The sequence below is a fragment of the Arvicola amphibius genome, chromosome X, assembly GCF_903992535.2.
Source record: "Arvicola amphibius chromosome X, mArvAmp1.2, whole genome shotgun sequence".
Lineage (NCBI taxonomy): Eukaryota > Metazoa > Chordata > Mammalia > Rodentia > Cricetidae > Arvicola > Arvicola amphibius.
Window position 1 is genome coordinate 122,371,910 of NC_052065.1, and position 27,012 is coordinate 122,398,921.

A 27,012-nucleotide genomic window follows, 5' to 3' on the forward strand; every position below is an offset into this window, starting at 1 on the left:
ACAATTGAACCAGTAAAGGGCTGCGTGGAGGAGGCTGGTGAGTAGTGCAGCAGAGAGAAAACGGGGTTTGCAGAGATCAGGAAAATAAGACTTTGCATAAGTTCCTTAGCAGGAGGTTTTGGTAAAATGGAGCTGGCAGGTAGTTAAGTGGCTCTTTCATTAAAATAACTTGCCAGGTTAGTGAAGATAGTCAGTTTGGTAAGCTTGTATATACAGACCCAGGCTCCAGTCTTTCACAGACGGTCTTTGAAAATCTGAATCCAATCCAGTTTGCCTATCTAGTCCCCAGCACTGTATTGTGTCTGCTTATTTCCTCTATCTATCTATCTATCTATCTATCTATCTATCTATCTATCTATCTATCTATCTATCTATCTTCTAACATAATATATGTATATATTCATTTATCTATTATTAATCTATTTTTCTATGACCATATATAACACACACATGCACGTGCGCACGCACACACACACACACACACACACACACACACACACACACACACCAACTTACTTATTGCTGTAGTTCAATAAACATTACTCCATAGCTTGCCACTCTGAAAACTTGACTGCTACCTGTAAATACCAAATTCTGCTTCTGGGTTTCAAGCACATGTGTGTGTTCTATAGGAGGTTATCTGAGCAATATCAATATAGACAGAGGTTATATAGTTGAAACAAAACAATGAATATTTATTAATGCATAGCTTGGACAATTTCTATCAGAACACAAAATATATTTTTTTAAAAATTACATGCCATATTTTTCTTTCTTAATTTTAAAATTTTCATATATGAGTACTGCATTTACATCATTTCTTCTCTCCAGCTCCTCACATTTCCTCTCTTGTTCCCTTTGAAATGCTTGGCCTCTTTTTCTTTAAACACCACACACACACACACACACACACACACACACACACACACACACACAAACACCCTTCTGAGTCCATGTAGCATTGCTTATATGTGTATACTTTTAGTATGTTTTTAGGGCTGAACACTTGGTTTTGGGTAACCAATTAGCGGCCTTAGCCCTGAGGAATACTGATTTTCCAGGCTAGTTTTGTGTATGTGCATGTTTTTTTCGAGACAGAGTTTCTCTGTGTATCGCCGGCTGTCCTAGAACTCACTCTGTAGACCAGGCTGACCTCGAACTCAGAGACCCATCTGTCTCTGCTTCCCAAGTGCTGGGATTAAAGGCATGTGCCACCACCACTCAGCTCAGGCTGCACTTTTTACTGATGGGTATCCATGCAAATTGTGTGCAAAAACAATTACAGAATAGAACGCTCTCTACTTGTTATCCCCCAGTCACTGGGTTATGTATGAACATGTAACCCCAAACTTGTATTTCTGGAATGGTTAGCTAGATGCATGAAAGGATAATGTTGTAGTTTAGTCTAATCTACAACGCCATATAGCACCTAGTTGCTATGTAAACACTTGTTCAAGTGCTTATTTTTAAATTGCTTTGTATTGTCACAGTTATACTATCAAAAATAAAAGGAAACAAATATGCACCCATTCAGTCCAAACTAAATCACCTGATGACCTTTCCCTATGCTTTTAATTTAAATTGCTTCCATCAGGAGACTTTCAAGATCAAGTATCCTTATTGCTCTTAGCCAGAACTGAGAACTCCAAACTAGATTATTCTGATAGAACCGTGCCAGTGTTACTGATAGACAGTAAGTAAGAAACTTGGTGTTCAAGTTGAAAGCAACGAAATAGAGGAAAATTCTCATTTTCAATTACGCTCTTGACAGACAGAGTGTGAGTTTCATTTTATTTTTTTATCATTTATTTATTTTTCTGGGTATGAATTTAAATACACACGCTTCTGAAATATGAATGTAACTATGCATTTTACCTAAAAGAATAAATGCCAACCGTGAGCATTTCAATTTTTAACGGCACTTAGAATTGAGTAGAGCATTGAAGTTTTAGAAATCCAAATAAGAATTCCTGTTTTCCAGCTGAGATAAAGCTCTCTGATGGAAGGAATATATTATAGGTCCAAAAAGTGCAGTGACGAGAATAAATAAAATAAATTGCTTCCAAATTGCTGAAACAGTTAATATTCCTCTGTCTGACTGCTAACAAGCTGCTGTTAAGGTTGTCCTAGGACCATTCAAACTGTGAGTCTTGGCTTTCTTTCCCCCAGCGTTCGTGGATATGCATCGTTTAATGAGAACGCGTTCATTAAATGTTTTGCTCTTTATAATTTCAGGCTGCTGGTGACGGGCAGAATTGTATTATAATAGGAAGGAGAAGTGGTTGGTGTAAATCCAGTCTCTCTTTTTTTCCCCCACTCAGCGAGAAAGACTGAGTAGCTCACTTATGGTTATGCTACCCAGGAGCACCGCTATTAGACTTTTAACTCATTGAATTATGCTATTAGACATAGAACGATTATGCATTTCATTGATTTGTTAAAAGAAAATTTAAAACCACACGTTTGTATACTGAAGATTACATGCCAGGCAGGAGAATGCCACAGTGGCTGCTTTCCATACACGGATGATTAGAAAGAATAACAAATCTGGCTGCAACGGGAAGTTCTTTTCTGTCGGTGTTAGATTAGGTCCCTCTGTGCTTTCTTTCATTTTTCTTTGTGCTGTCTCTGGCTTGTAAAATCTGGAGATTCATCCTCTCCTATGTCACCCCTCTAAGTGAGTCATCCTACGCGGCATCTTGTGCTTTCTCCTGATATGTCCATGTTTGATGTATGATTTTATTAGGTTTCCTTGTTTAGCTTAAACTGTTGGTACTTTGGGAAGCCCGTAGAAACCTTCAATGCATCATCTACCCAGGAGTGACTGAAAAAAAATAGAGTGCTTGCTGATCCACGCAGTTCCATGTTTGTCTATGTGAAAATCCAAAATAGATTCCAGTCTTGATTAGAAGGAAAATCTTTGGGGGCACACAGCTGCTGAGGAGGGGGCATGTAGAGCGTGACTGGGAAGGTTTCTGTGAGGAAATTTACAAAGAGGGTTGACTCAAGGTGTGGGATGTTTATAATCTTTTGAAAGGGGCATTTGCAACGGGACAAAGAGCCTGGTACCTTACGGAGACAACAGATGCTGATTGTACATGAGTTCTGATTGTATAAGTAGTGAAGAACTGAGCCAATCAGTTGGGTATTTTGAATTCATGACCTCAAACAATTGTTTCAGCTTTCCCCCCCCACCCCCCACCCCCCACTCTGAGGCTGTCTAAAAGAAGTGTCTGAAGAGACATCCTTCAACATCGTTGTTTAGTTTCTCAGCTTTCAGGTTGATGGCCAGAGCTCAGTAGAGAGATGCAATTGTGTCTTCCAAACATTACCCATGAGCTAGTGTGCTTTTTTTTTTCTTATTTTGTTTGCAATTTAGAAAAGTAAAGCTAGGTAACTGAGCAGAGATGGGGAGACTGTTCGCCTGGTAAAATGCTTGCCATGCAAGCCAAAGGACCTGACTTTCAATCTTTAACATCCATGAATAAAAAGACAATTGTACAAAATTGTATACAATGTAATTGTCTGTAACCATAGGCCTGGATGGGTGGGGATAGGCAGACACCCAGAGCTCAATGACCAGACCGTCTACCTAAATCAAATGAGTTCCAGGCTCAGAGAGAAACCATGTCACAAAAACTATAAGGGAGAGTGATAGAGGAGGACTCTTAGTGTTGACCTCTGACCTTCATACGTAGGTGCACATATGTGCCCGCACCCCACTCATGTGCATGTGGAAACACACACACACACACACACACACACACACACACACACACGATTAGTTGACTGAGTAGAAAAAATAGCAATCAAAGCACCTCTTTGAAGCAGTTGACTAGCCTCCTCCTGGTTGCTATCACTTCTGCTGATGCGCATGCTCCACTCATAGTGTAAACGTGCAGTCGGACTGTGAGGGATTCAGGGATGAAACACAAAAACAGGACCTGACACTGTAAGTTGTGTTACTGACGCAATTATTGACAACACGACTTAGCTGGCAGACTCTGGGCTTGATTTAAGGTCTTTCTGTTTGTCCCTGATTCCATAATCCTTTTGTGGACCTATCCAGCTGGTCCAGGTGGCAGTCTGTCTGCTGATAATGAGCAAAACAGGTCTGGGACACAGACTCGTTGAAAAAGAAAATTTCAACAGAGAACGACACAAAAGGTTCAACCGTAGCCCAGTGTGCTCTACCCAGGAAAGATATTTGACTACAGTTTGAATTGTATTTCTCTACATGTTGCAGTTGAAGTGTGTGATGCCTTCAGCAGCAGGGTCGTACCATCTAGTCATAGTGGATAAGCTAGAGAAATGGTGACAGTTTGTGTTGTTTTGGAGACCACTGGGTCCTCCATGACCAATAGCTCATCAGCAAGCTATCCTAAGCCTGGCATTGCGATTTTTAATGAATAACCTGTGACTTCTCGCCCCTTTTCTACCCAACTGTGTCCCCACTTAAACCTCTAAGCCCCAGTGTTTCCTCAATTCTTTCATATCACATTGACTTATATATTTTAATTTGGTTGAAAGATAGGTTTCTATATGCTTTTATATACATTCCATTTTGATTTATTCATTTTATTTCCTTGTTGCCTTCATTTGTCCTCTCTCTTCTTTAACCTTCTGCCCCTATTAACACTCTCTCTACTTCTGTTTTATTCATTTTTTTTACTATCACCCATTCTTTTTTTGGGATTTTCAAGACAGGGTTTCTCTGTAGCTTTGGAGCCTCTCCTGGAACTAGCTCTTGTAGACCAGGCTGGCCTCGAACTCACAGAGATCCACCTGCCTCTGCCTCCTGAGTGCTGGGATTAAAGACGTGTGCCACCATTTCCCAGCTCATCCATTCTTTAATATATCTTTCTCCCATGTATTAGTCAGGGTTCTGTAGAGTAACAGAACACACACACACACATACATGATCAAAACACATTGCATATGGAAAATAAAAATAGCAGATACAGTATTTTATAGTGCCAAGCATGAATTTCCACCTATGAAGCATGCACAAAATGAACCAGAAAGCTACTGGCCACATCCATAATAGCTATGGCCTACATAAAGGTCAGTAGTGACCTCACATACACAGTGCTGAAGAGGGCCATTGTTGTCTTTCCATATATATTTCACACACACACACACACACACACACACACGCATATTTTTTTTCTTTTCACTGCGAGAAAAGCTCTTCCTTTACTTAACCTCTGGCTTCTCTACATTTTGTCCCATCAGCTGGTGCTTTGGAATTCCCAAAAGCTCCAGCAGTACCTTCTCTGCTGCCTGTTAACACTTGATAAGCCCTTGACACTGAATCCGGGGGCACACAGGAAGGTTTTCCCTGTGGCTGGTTCCACAAAGGGAATCAGTTGTGTTTCAGGCCAGGGCCTGTGGGATGGCTTTGCTTTTAGAATGGCCTCCCACCTGTTTAATGCAAAAGGAGCAGCACAGTGCAGAGTGTCCAGCCACATGCAGCCAGGGTTATGTGTGCTTGTCGTGCAGGGTGTCCAGCCACATGCAGCTAGGGTTATGTGCATTTGTCTCTCCTGTGTAGTTAGTGCCAGTAGTTCAACAGCCTCGGGCCCAGCTTTCTGTTGAAGCACTGTAACATCCATTAAATTACTTCAGAAGCTACCAAGTGGGTTTGACAAAAAGAAATGAGGTGCCTTTGTGTGTGCCAGAGTGTAAGCCCCAGGAGCAATTCTGAAAAAGTGAAGACCTCTTATACAGTTGATGAAAACAGAACACATTGCCTTTGGCCTATCAGAGATAAACAGTGAATAGAATTATATCTTTGTATTTCTGTATACCCCACTGAACACACATACAAACACACACACATATGCACACACATATGCACACATGTGTGCACTGACAGGAGAGAGAAGAGAGAGAGACAGAGAGGGAGGGAGGGGGAGAGAGAGAGAGAGAGAGAGAGAGAGAGAGAGAGAGAGAGAGAGAGAGAGAGAGGGAGGGAGGGAGGGAGGGAGGGAGGGAGAGGGAGAAGGAGAGGGAGAGAGATGGGAACACATAATAGGACTTTGGCGATTTGGCTTCCAGTAAGCTGTTTCTGCCATCAACATATTATTTAAATTATGACTTGGTACGTATACCCTAGCTATGGTATTGCTGATTCAAGTCCTTCCACATCTTCCATCTAGCCTATCAGGAAATCCTATTCACTCCCTTTCAAAACATACCCCAAGTCTGACGAATCATCAGGATCTCCATTCTGTTATCCCCATAGCCATTTTCTGAGCCTACTATACTTTTCTGACTGGCACTCCTGTTCATATCTCTGTGTAGTCTGTCTTACAAAGCTTCCAGAGTTATTCTTTTCAAACATTGCATTTGTCATTACCCTGATCAGAGTGTGCTGCTGTCTTCCCATTGTCCGTAAGTACAAAGTAAATTATTTGCTATGACTTCCAGGAGAATGTAATCTTCAATATACATAGTCTCCAGTGTTAACCTGTCTAAATTACCTGCCTTCTTGATTGTTGGTCATGCCAAACTCATACTTATCTCAGGGACTTCTTGCTTGTTGTTCTTTGGGGAGTATTTGAAGTTTGCTACCCACCGACCCCCTATCTCCTCCTGGCTTATTTCCTCACTGTACTGTGCTCTTAGCTCCAATGAACTTCTTCCTCCAAAGTCTTTCCACTTTACATTTAGCCACATACTTGTTAATATTTTGTTAATATGCCGTCACTTATAGCTCTTGAAAATTTCCTATTCTGTACATGTTATTTCCCCAAATCTCTCCTAGAGTGAACTTTTCTTTTTTGGACCATTCATTTTATTATTATTTTAAATAAAATGTTTATTCTTTGAGAATCCCATGCATTTTCTAGAACAAATTTTTTCTTGAAGATTGTGTGTACTTCTGAAATGCCACCTAGTTCCCGACATATAATAGGTATGCCATTGACACCATTAAGTGAATGAATAAATTACTGCTGCATGCGTACTGTTAAACACAGGGTCAATGCAAAAAAAGAAATTATACTAATATCTAATCAGTATTAGACATTGTCTTAGATCATTTTGTATTGCTATAACAAAATACTGGACACTGGCTACTGTATATATATATATATATATATATATATATATATATCTGAAGTTAATTTGGCTCATTATTCTGTTGACTGGAGGCTCTAAGAAGTATAACACTGGTACATTTGCAGAGATTCTTTACCTGTAACGATATGCTGAAAAAGGGGACAAGTCTCGTGGCTGACATATCCAAGCATATGAGGTAAACACTTGCTTTGCAAAGACTTGCCTTCATGAGAACCAATCCAGTCATGGGGTGCCGAGCCCTCTCCTGAGAACCATAATATATTCATGATAATGGACAACCTATCACTTTCCATAGGCTTCTCTATCACCTCTACACCATCACACTGGGCATTTAGCTCCCAGTATATGAACCTTTGGGGAAGAAAGTGCAGGTGAAGCATAGCATGGATGTACATATGCTTCTATTTCAAAGTGGATATTTCCTCTATGTCAATGGAATATGCCATATGACAAAAGATATTTGAACTTCACTGCTGATAAAAAAAAATATCTTTACTTCTACAGCAAGCCAAAGACTGTTACTATCATCCCTATGACCCAAGTTAGTACTGAGTTAATATTTCTTTTTTTCCAACTTTAACTTTTTATTGATTCTTTGTGGATTTTATGTCATGTATCTTGATCCCACTCGTCTCTCTGTCTGTTCCCATCTACCTGCTACCCTTGCAACCCCTACCCCAAGATAAAACAAGATAAAATTTAAAAGAAAAAAAAAAGAAAAAGCTCATTGTGGAAGCCGTCGTGGGACACAGTGAGTCACACAGTATACTCTTTATTCCTGTATTATTATTCACACATGTTTATTTCATGAATCATTGATCTGGTTTGAGATTTCTAGTTTTTGCTCCATCTTCAATACTGGGTCCTCACTGGGCCTTCTCTTGGATATCCTGTTATTGTCCTCTGTCATGGAGATCCTACAACTTTGAATTTGCAGGACTGGACCCTTCATGCACTCTAGCAGATCATAGAGTGCATGATGGGATGGGCCAATTCATAGCAGCGGTTCTGGGTCTGGGTGATTGCTTGGTTGGTCAGCCCTCCAGCTCTCCCTCATCCTCAGCACCAGGATGAGCTCTCCAGTACTGCTCTGGCTAGCTTACCCTATGCAGTAAGCATGAACGGGTAGGGCCACATCTTCTGCTCTCATGTCCTTGGGGGTCAGCTTGTTCACACCTACACAACCAAGGCCAGCTCTACTGTGTCACCTAGGTGAGGTGTTGGGGCCACTCTGCCCAGTGCTGTAGCTGGTGAGAGGCAGGGAGAGCTCTCTTGCTCTAGTGTCCTCAGGGGCAGTTCTTTCACCTGCCACAGACCAGGAAGGGCATGGAGGGCTTCTATCCCTCACCCATGCTACCATACCGTAAATAAGGGGCAGGACTCTATGACTCAAGCTCGTGTTCTTGGGGCTGGCTCACCCATGCTTCTGTCAACAGAGTCAGCTGTACTATGTTGCCCAGGTGAGGTTGAGGGCCCACTCTCCCTAGTGATGCATCTGGTGAGGGGCAGGATCAACTCTCATGCCTGCTGCAGGTGACAAAGGGCAAAGTGGGGAGCATATCTTTACCTTTCCTTCACCACCACATGACAAACAAATTTAAAAAAGAAAATAGACTCATATCTATCACCATGCACAAAACTCAAGTACAAATGGAACAAAGACCTCAACATAAAGCCAACCACACTGAACCTTATAGTAGAGAAAGTGGGAAGTACACTTGAATGCACTGGCACAGGAGACCACTTCCTAAATATAACCCCAGCAATACAGACACTGAGAGAAACAATTTATAAATGGGACCTCCTGAAACTGTGAAGCTTCTGTAGAGCAAAGGACATGGTCAACAAGACAAAATGGCAGCCTACAGAATAGGAAAAAAAAATTCACCAACCCCACATTGGACAGAAGGTGGATCTCCAAAATACACAAAGAACTCAAGAAATTGGTCATCAAAAGAACAAAAAATTCAGTAAAAAAATGGGGTACAGACCTAAACAGAGAACTCAACATCTCAACAGAGGAATCTAAAATGGCTGAAGACACTTAAGGAAATGTTCAACATCCTTTGCCATCAGAGAAATGCAAATCAAAACAGGTCTGAGATTCCATCTTACACCTGTAAGAATGGCCAAGATCAAAAACACTGATGACAACTTATGCTGAAGAGGTTGTGGGGAAAAGGGAACACTTCTACATTGCTGGTGTGAATGCAAGCGGGTAGAGCCCCTTTGGATATCAGTATGGCGATTTCTCAGAAAATTAGGAAACAACCTTCCCCAAGACCCAGTAATACCACTTTTGGGTATATACCCAAAGGATGCTCAATCGTGCCACAAGGACATGTGCTCAACTATGTTCATAGCAGCATTGTTTGTCATAGCCAGAACTCAGAAACAACCTAAATGCCCCTTGACTGAAGAATGGAGAAGGAAAATGTACATTTACACAATGGAGTACTACACAGCAGAAAAAAAATATTGACATCTTGAAATTTGAGGGCAAATGGATGGATCTAGAGAACATCAAACTGAATGAGGTAACTCAGACCCAGAAAGACAAACATCATATGTACCCACTTATAAGTGGCTTTTTGACATAAAGCAAAGAAAACCAGTCTACAATTCACAATCCCAGAGAACCTAGACAATAATGAGGACCCCAAGAGAGACATAAACTGATCGAATCTACATGGGAAGAAGAAAAAGATAAGATCTCCTGAGTAAATTGGGAGCATAGAGATAATGGGATAGGGTAGAAGGAGAGGGGATATGTAGGGATGGGAGCATAGAAAATGTATAACTAAATAAAATTAATAATAAAAGTTTAAAAAGCTTTTTGTTTTCATTTTAACTTATATATAAAGTATTTAAAAACACACATGATCATCAGGTACCATGAAATTTTTCAATACATATGTAAATTGTTGAACATTTAAATCAACTATAAAATATTTCTCCAACTATCAGAGAAACTTTGTAAGGCTATGCCAAGCCCAAAGACACTGTGGTACTGGCTGAAATCTCTGTAGGAACTGTGTGACTGTCCAAGACTTCCCTGAATCCAATTTATTTCTCAGTTCCTTGAGAAGTTTGATTGTTGTGAAGACATAATTATACCCACTAAATACCCCCCAAATTCTTATTTCAGATATATCTCCTGGTGGCTGGATTCTAAGAATTAGTTTATGAGGATCAGTCAAAACTACGATTTTAAAATTGGATTACCTATAAGCCAGCTGAGAATGAAAGCCATTTCTCTGGTAGTAAGTGGTATATTAACAACTTTCAGCATTCTGTAACAGTGAATTAGATTATTAGTGGGAACCTGGGATAGATTTTCAGAGGCAGGGATTACCTTGGTGGTGAGAGTACATTTTTATGTTTGAATATTTGAATGAAGTAGTAACTATAAACACAAGGAAACTCAATGGCTTTGGCTAGGTGCTACCAATGCCTTGGACAAAGACAGTGGAAGACTGAGGAGATGCTGTATCTGAATACAGCTAGAGCAGGAGTGTCAAATATCTTTGGCAGTATATAAAAAGATTCTCGTGTCTTCTTACCAGAAGTCAAGATGAAGCTAAGACTTACTTATAAGGACCTCCCTCACAGCTATGCTGAAGGTTAAATCTTCAACTTCTAGAGAATCAGCTGTGACAAGGTCAGGGTACTGATTGGGCAGAGGTACCTGAGGCATTGAGTCAATGGAGTCTAATATTTCAATTTCATTAATTCTCCGGGATTCTCTTGATCTGCAAAAATGGTTTTGTCTTCCTCATTAAAGTCTAGTACTATTCTCAAGCTAGAAGATATTGTAGCTATTTCTGTGCTCCAAAAATCTACCCTTATATACCATTTATTTTTGCCATAACCACAGAATTCCATAGTTGAGAAATCACTGAGTGTTTTAGGAGAAAAATGGAATGCATACCAAAAGAACTGAAGGACCTAGTCGATATTTATTAATGGGAGTCAGGAGAGTGTATAATGGGCTGGATTCTGAATATGGCCAGACCAAGAGTAACAGAACAAAGCCGTATGGTAAAAGGGAAAATGAGAGTTTAGTAATGTAGGAAAACTCAGCACTCCTTTGCTACACAATTTAACTTGCCAGGAACTCTGGAAGGATAGCACTAAAATGCCATCAGGATGAATCTTAATAAGTTGGGAAAAGTGCTTATCAGAAAACTATGAAGTAAAAATATCAGTATTTTCACAGAAGGTGGTAGAAAAAGGTATAAGAGGTCTCCAGAATTGTTTGAGTCAGGAAAGAGTGTACATTGAAATTTTGAAAAACACACCAGCCAAACACTTTCCACAGGAAGACTGAGAAATTGGTCATTTTACTAAACCACTAGAATGTGCTCGTGAGAAGGACAGCATCATTATGGAGAAGTTAACTGGCTTCCCTATACTGACTAAGATTGGTGGTAGGAGATGCTGATGCAGAACGGGGCTACTTGATAGCAAAGGTAATAAGGAGTTCTGGTAATAATAGCACTGGGATTTGTCTCTACTGCATGTGCTGGTTTTTTGGGATCCTAGTCTATTTGGATGCAGGGAGAGGGCCTTGGACTTCCTACAGGGCAGGGTTCCCTGCTCACTCTTAAGGAGGGAGGGGGAGGAAGGTGGGTGAGTGAGGGAGCAGGAGGGTAATGGGAGGAGGGGAGGAAGTGTAAATTTTTGAATGGAAAAATAATAAATAAATAAAGACATTTAAAAAAAGAAAACAAAGTGTTTTGTGGGTCCCTTTGAACTTTGCAGACAGTATATGTCTCTGGTGGAAACAGTTTTGGTTCATCTAGAATTTAACTCCACAGACTTAGTGATACTGGATATATCTTCAAAGTCAAAGCAAAATTTGGAATTAGATGTAATGGTATACACCTGTGATTATAGTACTCAGGAAGCTGAGTTATAGGCCAGCCTGTACTCCATAGTGATGTCAAAGCCAGCATGAGGTACATAGTGAGACCAAGTCTCAAAATAAATAAAAGCAGAACAAAACAGCAACAAATATGGGTTGGATGTTTCTTTCAGTGGGAGAGCACTTGCCTCGCAAACATAATACCCTGGGCTCAACTCTAGTACTGAAGGAAAAACAAAAACAAAAACAAAAAACAAAAAAAAAAAGAAAAAGAAAAAGAAAAAGAGAAGCAGTGTCAGATTTGCAGCATGCCCAATAGGAATACCAATCCAGTAGTAATGTCGAATTAAAATGGCCTCTCATGTGTGTGGTTGGGGTGGGCTTAAATACTGTCTTAATTCTGGACACAGTGCATCCTAGGTTGATCATGAGCATGACCAAGTGAGTTGCATGAATTGATGGCTCTGAACTACATGCTATACTGACTAGTGTTATATTGGCACCTCAGCTCATATCAGAATGGTGGGAGAGCATTCCCTGTGAGAAGCAAATGGAGGTGTTAGGGGAAAGCAAAGGGGGCTTGGCTGCTACGTGGATACAAAGTGAACATGAAAGAAAAATGGTAGTGCTTATCTAACTTCTTTTTCCCCCCTTTTATTCAGTCTATGTTACCAACACTTGGGATGCTGTTGTTCCCATCAGGGTGTGTCTTCTTTCTTGAGTTAATCTTTTCTGGAAACACCCTTACAGGCATAATCTTCTCAGTGATTCTAAGTCCAATTAGGTGACAATTAAGATAAACCGACATATGACCAAGTGGCATTAGATTGAGGATGGACATCTAGGAAAGGTTGTTTCCCCGCTATGGATGTGAATGGATTAAGCATCTATATATTCTGGTAAATGCATATTTGACGAGGGGCTAGAATATCAGAACATGAGAGTCTGGGTCATTCCACCAACTCAATTACTTCAGATACTAGATGTGCCAGGTAAGGATGCATGAAATAACAAGGAGTGGATGAGAAGAAACATTAATGAGTAATAGCTATGATTTTGAGATTAGTTTTTAGTTGATTCCAGATATAGTCCAGTGGATAACCAAGATTAGTCATCACACCTAGTGAAACTGTTTCTAATATGCAAGGTTAGTGAATTTGAGGGACCACAAGCAATAGAATGAACAGCTGCTAAGCTGCTCAATCTAGGTGCCCAGTTCACGACTGGCTGGTTATATATTCTAAAGATGCTCAAAGATATAAGTGTCCTATCCTACACTCTTGTTTTGTTCACACTGAGTAATGGGAGGGTTCCATCCCTTTTAACTGCCTCAGTGATGACTATGAAGCATTGGATGAAGCGCAGGTAACTTTGGAGGATAAATTTTAATAGTTCCTCCAGTTCTCTTTTCTTGCTTCCTCTCTCCACTTCTTTCCTCTTCTTTCCTGTGTTATTTTACCTCTCCTCCACTTCTTCACATTTTTTATCTCTTGTCACTCTGCCCTCTCCCCTTTGTCAATGGAGCACAGTCACCATACTTTGATCAAACCTGAACTACTTAGAGGAGCTGCATTTAGACGTTCTGGAGTTGAAGAGAAATATTCTTTATGCATTTTAAAGAGAGTAAGGTCCTTATAAGGCTCAGCTCCAAGAAAGAGCTAGATATGTTTAGATAAAAAGCAAGCTGGATGTGAAAATTTGCTAAGAGATAAATAGGACAATTCTTTGCCAAACTGACTTAACAGGTTTTTTTCCCCCCTGAAGATCAGCAAGGGTTACCAGATCTAAATATGGGAAATGAATTTGATGGGCTAGCAAAAGTGAAGGGTTGTTATCTAACCTGACTCATCAGGATTCTCACTCTAATTGGATGGTGTAGAGGTGAACACAGAAACCCCAAAAACACAGAAGTCTACTTGAGAAGAGACTTCATAGGAGATCTTTTCCAAACTGTAAACAAGGCCTTTTCCTTTTATGAACTCATATGTCATTATAAGTCCCTCAGTAGCAATTTTATTGAGAGCATGCTACCTCACCCCCAGTAATCCGACTAGAGGTTAACTTTATCTTCAGAGTTTGTTTCCCAGGCAACCTGGATCAAGACAGGAGTGCATGGGGAAAACACTATCACAGCAACCTGAAATGTATTGGAGGTCCACTAGAACATGAGGAGCTGAACTCATTCTCCATGAAGGATGAAACCAGACAAAAGCTCTAGAGCCTAAAACTAGGCTGTCCGAAACCCAAGGCAACCTTATCACTTTCTTCCTTGCCACTAAAAATAGAATCAGATATTGCACCTCACATATCTGTTTTAATATGGGAAACTATGGATTCTGTTTAAAGTCTCTAGTAGGAACCAGTTATAGAAATGTGCACTCTTGTCAAATAGTCTATGATTTGGGGATTTGAAATTGAAAAAAGCAAACATAAAAAGGGTACATGTGCTTCAACCTGCACTAACTTAAAACTTTTCCACTTAGGATCAGAGAACACTTACCTACTGTGGAATTAAAAGGACTAAAAATATTATCATCTGCACAAATATACGATGTTATTTAAATTTTTGAATAAAACTATAGTTACTGAGGAAATAGCAAAATTACAATGTGAGAAGGATATGTTTTGCAATATTCTCTTATATGCCATTTTGGAATGATTTATTTCCCTTCAAAACACCTAAAAGAAGGAAGGAAGGAAGGAAGGAAGGAAGGAAGGGAGGGAGGGAGGGAGGGAGGGAGGGAGGGAGGGAGGAAGGAAGGAAGGAAGGAAGGAAGGAAGGAAGGAAGGAAGGAAGGGATACAGGCAAGCATCAGTACCTAGGCTAGATTCTGGTTGATGTCTAATTCAGTGGAGAGTTCTGGTTGAAGTGCTGTCAGGAATCATTACAAGTCCCAGAAATCTACTTCTGTGAAAATAACATGTGATTCTATAGAAAGGGAAACTAGAAATGGACAGGTAACTCACATGGTGATGAAATTTAGCTAGTTCCAGTGTCTATGTTAGAATTGGGCTTCCCCAAAAATGCTTTCTTTTTTTATTTCATGGAAGGTAAAACAGGTATTCTATGATACCTGTTTTCAGCCAGGCTTTTAAAATTTGCTATCATGTACAGAAAACCCAACTTGTTTCTATTTTCTAATAGAAAAAAATAAGGATTTTTTCCCCAAGGATACCTGAAACTTTCTGGGTAAGTTTAATAAATGATATTTATCTTCTTTGTTTTATTCTATATCTCTACAATATAGGTTATAGTAGAAGGGCTGCAGGCATTAGGGATGCTAACAAACTGTGGATGTAGGCTGTCTGATTAGAAGTTCCAGGGACCTTTTCACCATGCTAAATTTGCTTTATTCAATATAAGAAGGAAACATAAATATGTGACTTTCAGAAATTTTCAGAAAATTATAGGAAAGGAGTGAAACATCCATGAAGCCATCTTCAGAAGTTTTAGCAGACTGCTTTCAATCCTTATCCTGGGAAATGTAAGACAATGCAGAAGTTTTCTTTATGGAGACTCTACTTTGTGTCAAGTCCTGTGCAAGCTGCTTTTCAGCGTTACTTTATATGGTCTTCAGAGTTGCCTTGCTGTGTTACAGAAGAGGAAATGGAGGTTTAGAGACGATGAATAGCTTATTCCACATTCCACAGCCTCTAAGGGGTACCAGTCAGACGCCATGCTGGCTTCTGTAGTTTTAAACAGCCTTTTTATGAGAATTCATCAGTTAATCCAGAAGCATTTAAGGTATTCCAATTATGGTCTCAACATGTTGAGGCTCTGTAGAATTATGAGATAGTATCTCTGGCCTTGGAGAATAGACAGCTTATATGGGGAGACAGAGAAGATTAGGATCGACCATAATATCATGCTGGTCTTAAAAATTATGGTTCATGCATCTACAGCAATCTTTTCAACTGGGATCCCAGTAAGATACAGAAATTAAGGCATCCAGCTCAGTCCTACTGAATGATTGCTTGCATTTCAATTGGCTCCCTAAGTAAATTGCACACAAGGTCAAGTTCCTTAAGCTCTTGTACAGAGCAGCAAACGGGAGACATATGAAAGAGGAAATGCCTGAAGCTGCATTCTGAAGATAGCATTATATGAGTCTCCCTATCACCTCCAAGTTGGTTTTTCTTTTGTGAAAGTCATCTCTGGTCTTCAAAAAGCTTTGAAAAGATGTTCTGAAGATAAAGAGATGTTCTCTTGGTTTGAAATCTAGGGAATAATTCTGGGAAGTATTTCAAGCAACTGAAGAGTGACAGGAGAGAAAAGAGAGGAGAGAGAAGGTGTATGTATGTGCTTGAGTGTGAGCAGAGATTCCAAGTCCACCAACAGGAATAAAGAGTGGAATCTGTCACTTCTACACTGATCTCCCATCTTTTCTCCCCACTGTCCTTGTGCGATCACTCTCTCAGACGGTAGGCCTGGGACAGCCTGCTCTGTATGCCACTGGATGTAGAAGTACAGGCTAATCCTTGTACCACATGTCTTCTTTAATTCTAGCAGTATGGTTGGTACAATTTAGTAATCATCCCTTTTTCAAACAAACTCATGCCATAATATAATTGCACTTCCTTTAGGAAAACTGACCTCTCTTGGGTAGAATTTTTACTCGGTTTAGGGACCAAGAACATTAACTGTCTTGCTCTTAACTGAGCACCATTCTAATTATGAAAAAAAATGCATTAGGAAGCATGTTAGCATTTGAGAGGGGCACATTCATTCCTGAGTTTGATATTTTAAAATATAGCGGATTATAAAAAAATGCAGATTACAGAGGGGATGTAGTGTTAAAATTGCTTTTGCCATTATAAAGATAAAAATAGCTCTTGGTTCAAATTTCCTGCTGCTTCTTTCTAAATGAAGGAGTTAAATACGAAAAGGCAGGTGGATGCTGATGCTCCTTTTGAAACAGATGAATAGAGTTGATGGCAGGAACTACAGGGAAGCTATTGAGGCCGCAGATGCATATGCTGCCCTTACTTTCCACAAAGTTCAAAGTGGAGTGAAACCGCCCTGGTAATTGGCTATGAAATAGCAAACCCTCTGGAGAGAAATGGCCCTTGAACTTAATTGTCCGTGTTCTGGGCAGCGGGTAGCCACCACCGGGTTGATTAGTAACGCCACCTATTTTAACAGGCACCCAAGTTTAAGTGTGAGTGTGCCTGTTTGGACCCTGACACCAAGTTCAATTAAGGACCTGGGAGTTTCTATCCGTTCTGACCAGGTCCAGATCTTAAGCAGGTGATTCTAGAACTCCCCAAGGTAAAAGCCCACTTTTCATCTAAGCTGGATAGGGGCAGAGATTTGTTAAAAATCTACCAGCACCTGTGATGACCAAGAAGCATTTTGTTGTTGGCACATAGTGATTTGCCACGCCTTTTTCTTGGTGTTCTCATTCTGTTCTGGTATTTCCAAAAGGGTTTATTGTGCTCGATTTTCAGATGTATTAATTCTCAGTAAGGGTATGTGAATTTCACAAGACAGCCCACCTTATTAAGTGATTGAAGATAGATATAGGACATGATCCTGCTGAGATAAGGGGGAAGAAAAGCTGCTACAATTGAAAACAAAGGCTACAAACACTAATATAACACCTCTGCCGCATTTAGAGGCAGCACTCTAATTTGGTTGTATGCATATATTAGAGTATGTGCATACCTGTGCTCGTGCATGTGCGAATTTATGCATGTGTATGTGTGTCTGTGCATGTGTGAATTTATGCATGTGTATGTGTGTGTGCATGTGTGCTACAGAATGTGTGTATTCATGAGTCAGGTCGGGTGTGGAGGTCAGATGACAACTTGTAGGAGCGGATTCTCCCCTTACATTACGTGTGTTCCCAGGATCAAAGTCAAGTGATCAGGTATAGGGCACCAAGCCCCTGGGCTGGCTGAATGATTTCACTGGCCTAAACTGGGATCTTTGGATGCAAAGTTCGCACCTCCTTCCCCAGCACTGTTTTATCTCCGTTCTATCTTCGTTTGTGATTCTGCAGGACCAATTCATGTCTGCTTTGGTCACAGACTACCTCTAAAAGAATGCTATTCCTATGTCAGCTATGAAAGATTCCAGGCTGTGAATCGGTGAGTCAGAGTGAGAGTCTTTATTCTCTAAGAGCCAACCAGGGGTCCTAGTCATTTCTGAAGTAGTAACAGCTACTGACATTCGCTGTACATGGAGTATTGTAGTAAGCACTTCATACGTGTTGGCTCATGATGAGGTACGTACTGCTTTGGAGTTTCATTTTAGAGTTAAGAGAACAGGAGGGAGGGAGGGAGGGAGAACGCGTGAGACAGAAACACACACACACACACACATACACACACATACACACACACAGAGAGAGAGAGAGAGAGAGAGGGAGGGAGGGAGGGAGGGAGGGAGAGAGAGAGAGAGAGAGAGAGAGAGAGAGAACAATTTGTCATATAGTGACAGAGCTAGCAAAGCTAGGCAATGTGAATCCTTGATTTTTTTTTTAAATGAAACAAATTGCCTAGCCTTGGTAAAATTTGGGCTATGTTCATGGGTACAAGACATTTATATTACAAAAAATATTTCTAAATCACTCCTACTAATGCCCCAGAAGTCTATATTCCTTTTATTAAATTTTGAGTGTACAGTATGAGTGGAAGCATCTAGAGGATATTGTCATGCTGAGGTGATAGGAAGAGACAAAATTAAAATAAAAAACTCCACTAAAATTGACTTATTTTCTTTCAGATGCGAACACCGAGGCTCAGTAGGTTAAGTAAGTTGTCTAACACAGCATGGAAGGGATAGATTCATGAACGCATCCTCAACTGCCTGATTTCAGAGGTTGAACATTTAATCTCTCCAGCAGGGTTACATAATGACAGCTATTAAACATCTCTACATCCTGGGAGCCTGCCAGGCCCTGCTTTGAATACTTTATACACAATAGGTCACTTTATCCTCACAACAGCCCTGTGAGGCTGGTCTTATTATCCTCATCACAAAGATAAGGAAATAGACTGGGATCCAATAAGTAGTGACGTGAGGATTTGAACCCATTCCTGTTTATTTCCAAAGTCCTTCTCAGTAGAGTGGATAGAGACAAGAATTGAGTTCAGCGTTCAATTTAACCCTGTACTGCCTGTTCCAATGGGTCAGTGAGACTGCTCGTTCATGCCCAGATGATCTGGAGACCTCCAGGGTGAAATAACGGAAAAAGAGAAACAAGAAAAATTCATAAATGCATCAACAAAAAAAATTCTGAGGTTGTCACATCATGATAACTTTTTTATTGCCGTACAATTAGCCATCTTATGCCCATTCTTGGGTACCTAAACCCCATTGTCTTAGAGTTTCTATTGCTGTGAAGAGACAGCGTGTCCATGGCAACTCTTATAAGGAAAAGCATTTAACTGGGGTTGGCCTACAGGTTCGGAGGTTTGGTTCATTATCATCATAGCAAGAAACATGGCAGCATGTAGGCCGACAGGGTGCCAAAGAAGGAGCCGAGAGCTCTACATCTTGATCCACAGGCGACAGGAAAACAAACTGATACACTAGGCATAACTTGAACTTCTGAAACCTCAAAACCAGCCCCCAGTGACACAACTCCTCCACCAGGACCACACTTACTCCAATGTGGACACATCGCCAAACATTCAAACACATGAGTCAGTTGTGGCCATGCTTATTCGAACCACCACCTATTTCCTGCACCCATAGGCTTAAAGTCATAACATAATGCAAAATGCATTTCGTTCAACTTCAAAAGTCCCCATAGTCTATCATAGTCTTGACAATGTTTCAAAGTCCAAAGTTCAAAGTTTCTTTTGAGATTCATGCAATCTCTTAACTATAATCCCCTGTGAAATCAAAATAAAAAAGCAGATCACATACTTCTGACATATAATGGTACAGGATATACATTAGTGTTCCAAAATGTAGGAAGGTAGGGAAGGGAGCATAGTGAGAAAATACTGGACCACAGAAAGACCAAAACCCCGCTGGGCAGACTTCAAACTCTGCAGCTCCACGTCTGTTATCAAAGCCCTCTACAGATCTTCAACTGGTCCAGCTTTGTTGACAGCAACACACTTCTTTCTCTTGGGCTGGTTTCACTCCCTGTTAGCAGTTTTCCTCCATAGGTTTCCCATGGCTCTGGCACCTCCAACATTTTGGGGCCTCCAAGGTAATCCAGGCTTTACCTTCACAGCTTCACAAAATGGCCTCTCTAGGCCCCATGTTGGGAAACCCCTGCCACATGCCTTGCCTCAGCAGCTTTCCTTGGTCCCCCAGGCAAATCCCATAGTTGCTTTCTTCTGCCCTTAACTCCAGATCCACACAGACAAGGCTGCCAAGTTCTGCTGCTTGCTGGGGCTGGAAAACGCCCTCCTTGTTCAATTACATCTTCACCAACTCTCTGTTCTTGATGGTTTCCTTCACTGCCTAAGCTTGACTGTCCTGGAACCCACTCTGTAGACCAGGCTGGCCTTGAATTTATAAAAGCACAAGCCTCTGCCTTCTGAGTGCTGGGATTACAGTGCATCACCGTACCTGGACCTAAGCTTTTCTTTAATTCCTTTTCACATGTTGGAAGTTTCTCTGGGTGGGATCTTGACCACAAGTTGGAAGCTTATCTGGGTTAGATCTTGACCTGAGGCCACCATTCCCTTTATTCCACTTGATATCAGGCTTTTCTTTAATTCGTTTATTCCCTTATTACAGGACTTAGCTCCATTTTACTTCCTGGTACTCCCTTTCTCCTATAATTCCACATTTGATATTTTTCCTCACGCAGCTTACTCATTTTAATTATAGATCTGCATAACAATGACACAAGTGACCACAAGACAGATTTCTTCTGCCCGTGCAATCAGCCAAAACTCTTCAACTTAGCCTCAGCTGGGCAAGGACAAAAAGCAGCCACATTGTTCACCAGTATATCACAAATAGTCTCCAGGCCACATACCAACCTCCTTCTCCTCTGAAACCTCTTGAACCAGGCCCCAACGGATAAGGTCACCCTCGGCATCATTGTCTTCATGTCCCCACGAGGATGGCCCATCAAGCCCCACTTAACACATTCAATTGCTTTTCTAATCCAAAGTCCTGAAGCCCACATTTCTCCAAAGAAAAACATGGTCAGACCCATCACAGAAACACCTAAGTCCCTGGTACCAACTTCTATCTTAGAGTTCCTATTGCTGTGAAGAAACACCATGGCCATGGACATTCTTATAAAGGAAAACATTTAATTGGGGTTGCCTAATAGTTCAGAGGTTTAGGCCCTTGTAGTCATGGCAGAAAGAATGGCAGCATGCAGGCAAACATGGTGCTTGAGAAGGAACTGAAAGTTCTATATCTTGATCTACAGGCAGCAGCAAAAAATATCTGAGATCTTGCTTGAGATTCTGAAACCTCAAAGCAGTCACCTTGACACACTTCCTCCAACAAGACCACACCTACTCCAACAAGGCCACACCTCCTATATGCCACCCACTATGGGCCATGCATTCAAATACATGAGTCTACAGGAACCATACACACTCAAACCACACCCATATATAGAGACATATTAATGAAGTGGTATAATGATTCTTATCTGTTTTTAAGGTAGATCTACTAGCGATTTCTACTTATTGGCTAGTTTTATATTTTACAATTAAAATAACTAAACCTTTATGAAATAGAACAAAACAATGTTGTCATATGAAGTCAAGCTCTTTACAGAGTTACTGAACTTGTTTTGCTGAAGACTAAACCCAGGGCACCAAACATGCTAGGCAGACACTTTAGATGTGAGCTTTAACCCGAGCTCCTGTTTTCATAGATGACGGAGTTTATGTTTGAAGATAACCAATATCAATATGGAAACTATAAAGGAAACAGCTTCTCCAACAGATTATACATGAACACACATATTCTGGATTCAGAATGTGCAGCCTCAGGTTTCAGCTCTGTCGTAGACTGGTTGATTAACTTGGATGTGCCTCAGTTGCTCATCAGTAAAATGAGAATACCGGTACTGGATTATGCCTTTATGGTAAAACTCAAATGAATAAATACATACAGGTGCTTTTAAACCATACTTCAGTGGTGGATGCTCAATATGTGTGTGCTAGTTTGTTTGGAGAGGTCACAAGAAAAATACTTCAAAGGGGCTGAAGGACTAGATTTATAGTGTTCTCTTCTGGCAGAGGACAGGTGAAAGTGGGTAGTACCTTAAAATCAGTGAAGGGGGTGGGTTAAATGAGCCTGGCCTAGTTTCAGATATAAAAAATGATCTGCGACTAGCATCTTAGGTTGGACTAAAGAATTTTTTGTTTTGTTCTCTCAAGACATGGTTTCTATGTGTAGCTCTGACTGTTCTGGAACTTTCTCTGCAAACCAGGCTGGTCCTGAACTCAGAGACCTGCCTCTGCCTCCTGAGTGCTGGGATTAAAGGTATATGCTACCACATCTTGCTTAAAATTTAAAAAAATGCAGATATAATTGCAGGAAGAGAAGTGTGGGGAAAGACAGTTGTACACCTCCAAGGTCACTAGCTGAGAGATTAAAAGTGCGTTTATGGGAAAATGATTTGGGGATGATAGTCACTGTCTAGGAAGAATGTAATGTTTTAGGAAAACTGAATCAGTATGTAGACACTGCTGTTAGCCAGAAAATTATTAGGTCTATGATCTAACATAGATTCAACGTGGGTTAACTGCATATAAATGTCTAATGATTTACTACATGATATCTATAGTCCACTTAAGCACATCATTTGATACATTGAGAAAGCAGCAGCAGACTAGATACTCTAATTTAAACCCGAAGGTTCCTAGATTCAGTGTCAGTGTACCATGGGTGACGACACCGCATTCATTTGTATAATTGGAAAGGTTTTATCTGTTTTCTGCCAATAGAGGAGGCTCAGCCTGTGGGTAGTGCAAGTCAGAAGTACTACAGTGTTAAAAATCCGTGGAACCATTGTTCTACAATTGGTAAATTGGGACTCAGTGGGTATTCAGTATGGCCACCTTGTCCTTCAGTTGGGATACCTCTCTACATATATTGTATATATTCTACCCTTCCTCACAAGTCTCCCGAAGGGCTGAACTCTAATAGGGCATGGAGAAAAGTGAGTTGTTAAGGCAAAACTTTTTGAGCTAGCTTTCCTTTGCTATCTCACATGTGTGCTTGCTAGGTTCATTTCCCAAAAGATAGATTCATCTTGTAATTTATTTCAGTGTCTTTTCTTTCTGAACTCGCGTCAACACAGAATAATGTATCTTCAAAAATACTCAGAAAACAGTGAATCGATGCAAATACAATTTGATTTCTACCTCTAAACTCCTTCCTCCAAAACAGAGTTGAAAAGATGGTGCCATCTCTGCATGTTGGGTTACACCGCTGTGTTATCTTTTCTATGCTGACTCATTCCTCAGTAACGGATGCACCAAATCTTCAATATCCCTGACCGTTTGTTGGCAGGACTTTCTTCTGCCCTGTGTTCTGTAAATGATATATGAAAGTAATATGTCACTTTAGTTAATTGTTACTGTACCTAGCCCTTCTTTATGTCTAAGTGCGTTCAAGGATCTCTTAGACCAAAACAATGAGATCTAAACATATGGACAGATTTCCCCTAAATATTCTTCTGATTCTGGTACAAGAGTGTCTTTGGGATTTGAGCTAAAATCCATACAACTTGTTTTTGCCAAGTTGTATGAAGCTTTTGAGGTCAAAAATACCAAGAATTTTTAATTCTGGAGACATTACTAAGGAGCTCTGTATGTGGTCTTCACACATACAATCTTGCTCTTCCCAGTGCACGTGATAGGAGCAGAGCCCCTCCGTCTGCAGCTTCCTTAGGAATATACTTTTTGCCAGGCTGCTTTGGCTTACTTAGTCTCTAATCCCAACACTTGGAAGGCAGAGTCAGGGGAACCTCTGTGAGTTCAAGGCAAGAGAGGCAGTTCTTGGACAGCCATAGTGGTTACCCAGGGAAGGCCCTGTCTTGAATACCGAAACCAAACCCAAAGACAAAGGTGCCTTTCTCTGTAGACGCCGATCAGCAGCACAAGTCACCAGTTCACCTACGCTTCATTTCTTTGCAGCGAACCAGCTCTGTATGTCCTCCAGCACATGTCAAAATGGAGACTGACACTCATCACCTACTTCACACATCTAGTGGTTGTTGGGAGCCTTAACAACCTACTCTGTAAAAGTGGAATCAGGGCTTCACCTATGTGAGTGTCCCACAGAATGCTGTATTTCTCCAAAGGCCATCATAAGGAGAAAAGAAATTATAGAAGTACTTTATCTTGAGCATATAATTTGGAGATTAGACATTGACAACATTTAGCTTGCTTGTGCTTGGCTTTTATCGGGTTTCTAATAGTCATCTTCTTGTTACTTGGTAACTTTGGTAGGCCTTACTAATTAGTCATCGATTTTCAAAGCTGGTAACTTCTTTCAGTAAGCCAGTATCTTATGAAGTCCCAGGAAAGAGCTATACAGAAGGTCAAAGATATCGTTAGCCATTTCTTAAGCCTCTGTGCATCCCCTGAAGCCTCCGTGCATCCCCTGAAGCCTCTGTGCCTCCCCTGAACTCTGCATTTGTAGGTCAACTGCCATCAATTCAATTTACACAATCTGGAAGAATTCAATAAAGTGTTACTCCTTTTTCCTCTGCTTTGCTTCAAAGCTAAGAGATAAATGGTGACAGTTTTAGTCAGTCAGTCCCCTCTGCTCATTTACAATCCTATCTGACATCAGCTAAAGTATGGTATGTAAGAAAAAAGTAATTTCTTCCTATAGAATTGGGAAATGCCTTTAAAACCAAGCAATTGAAAAGCGATTTAAAATGAAAGAAAACATATTATTAGATCATAAAAGAATGCAGGATTGCTGCAACTTAATATTGAAAAGAAACCTGGGAGGCCAGACATATGGGTCAATATCCTAACCAATGTAAATTTCCCTTTAATGCTTGTAGGGATGGCATCTTTAGCACCTCTTCTTCAAGGCAATCTGTGTCATCTCTGGCTCACTCCAGCAATTAAAATAGTATTTCTATACTGAATCATTTTTTAATTTAATGCAACAAAGATCATATGATTAAAATCAAGTGAGTCACAAAAGATTCCAAGGCAATGGCTTTGTGATGAGCCGATGTAATTTCCTTTTGTGACAGAGTTTCAAGTCTTGAATAAAAAGGTGGAGCAATCAGTGTAGGACACATCTGGACTTCACTAAAGCTACGAGGATCTGCAAGGAATTTCCATTAATGAGCTGGGGATATCGGGCCTGGATTATACCATTACATGAGTCTTACAGCAAGGGCATTAAGCAGGGCTTTGGGAAGAACCTGGGACAACATATACCAGAGACCACAGACATTTCTCTTGGACGTTCTAATTTTTTTCTGGAGGGCCTGGAATGAAAGAAATAAGAAAATTCCCACAAATCTGCAAAGACACAATTTTAGGCAATGAAGCTGGAGAGTGAGGGGGTGGAGATAAAACCTGAAAATTCCTCTTGAAGCAAGAGCAAAATCCAAGGTGACCTTGACCAATTAGAAAAATGGTCTGTCAAAGAGAAGCTGACATTTGACGTTTGACAGGGACAGTGCTGGGCAATCCATATGCTCCCCAAATCCAAAACACATGAATACCTGCTGAGGCATGGCTGGAGAAGCCATCACTATGAATCACATATTGAATAAATGGAAACTAGACAGGGCCATGGTTTAAAGAACTGCTATGGGCCTGAGTTTTGTGAACAGGACTGTAATGTATAAAAGCCAGGACATTATTCTTCCATCTTGTATTCCACATCAATAGCAGCTTTATTAGATCCACTCAGGCTTTCAGCATGTTGGTCTTTCTATCAAACATGGAGATACAAAACCTGGACCAGCTCTCAAGGCAACTGGAATGGAAATCAGTCTTCCTAGGGAATAGATGAGGAAAAGGGAAATGACGAAAATTGTTTGGAGAGACTTAGTGCTGGCTTCTTGCTTTTCTCTCAGCGGAGCTTTTCATACCCATCTTACCAAATAAGCCTTTCCTACATTGCTTAGAATACCCCATATAAAGACATGCCTGTTCAGATTAGTTCATCACAATATTCCAAAACTGCCCAAAGCTGCTTCTTATGTTTGATCATAACGTGTGTGTTGACAACCCAGATTGGGAGAAAACACTTGATTCTGGATTACATACCTGGTCCATGACGCTATCCTGCCCACTGGTACTCTATAGGCTACCTCAGCATAGACATTTAATGACAACATGCTGTTGGATATTGTGGTAATTTGAGTGAGGATGACCCCCATCACCTCGTATATTTGCTCCCTGTTTGGTGGAACTATTTCCAAAGAATTACGAAGTGTGCTTTTGTTGGAGGAGGTATGCCCCTGGAAGTTGGCTTTGAGTTTTCAAATCCCACTCCATTCCCATGAAGCTAGCGCTTCAGTGCCATGCCTTTTGCTGGCTGCCACGCTCCCTGCCAAGATGGTCATGGACTCTAACCCTCCGAAATAGGTGCCTCAAATAAACACTTTCTTTTATAACTTTCCTCGCTCTTAGTGCTTTATCACAGCAACAGAAAAATCACGAAGATGGCTAGAATGGGAGCAATTCACCTAACTTGTTTTCTAAGTCTGGTACTCACCCCGGGTTCAGTTCCCAGTCTCCACGTGGCAGCTCACAACTGTCTGAAAATCCAGTTCCAAGGGAACGTTGGGAGGAAGAAAAAGATTAATTATAAGCTATGACTTGCACTGGGAGCGTATTACAGAAGAGCACTTAAAAATGAGGACCTGGAAGACATAAATCTAGGGCAGGAGGGCAGGACTACTGTGTCTGAACTGCTAAAATGCTAATATGACTTCAAATAATTATTTGCATTGTTAATAACTCTCTTTAATTAACCTGTCTGAATGTGTCTGAATCATGTAGCATGGTACCTAATGCATAATAGATTCTAGATACATGTTAGTGATTGTTTGGTGAATTTTCTAGTGTTTCTCAACTTTGGGCAATTATACTGACACTGATTTCTCTGACTCAGCATCGACACTCCATGCTGT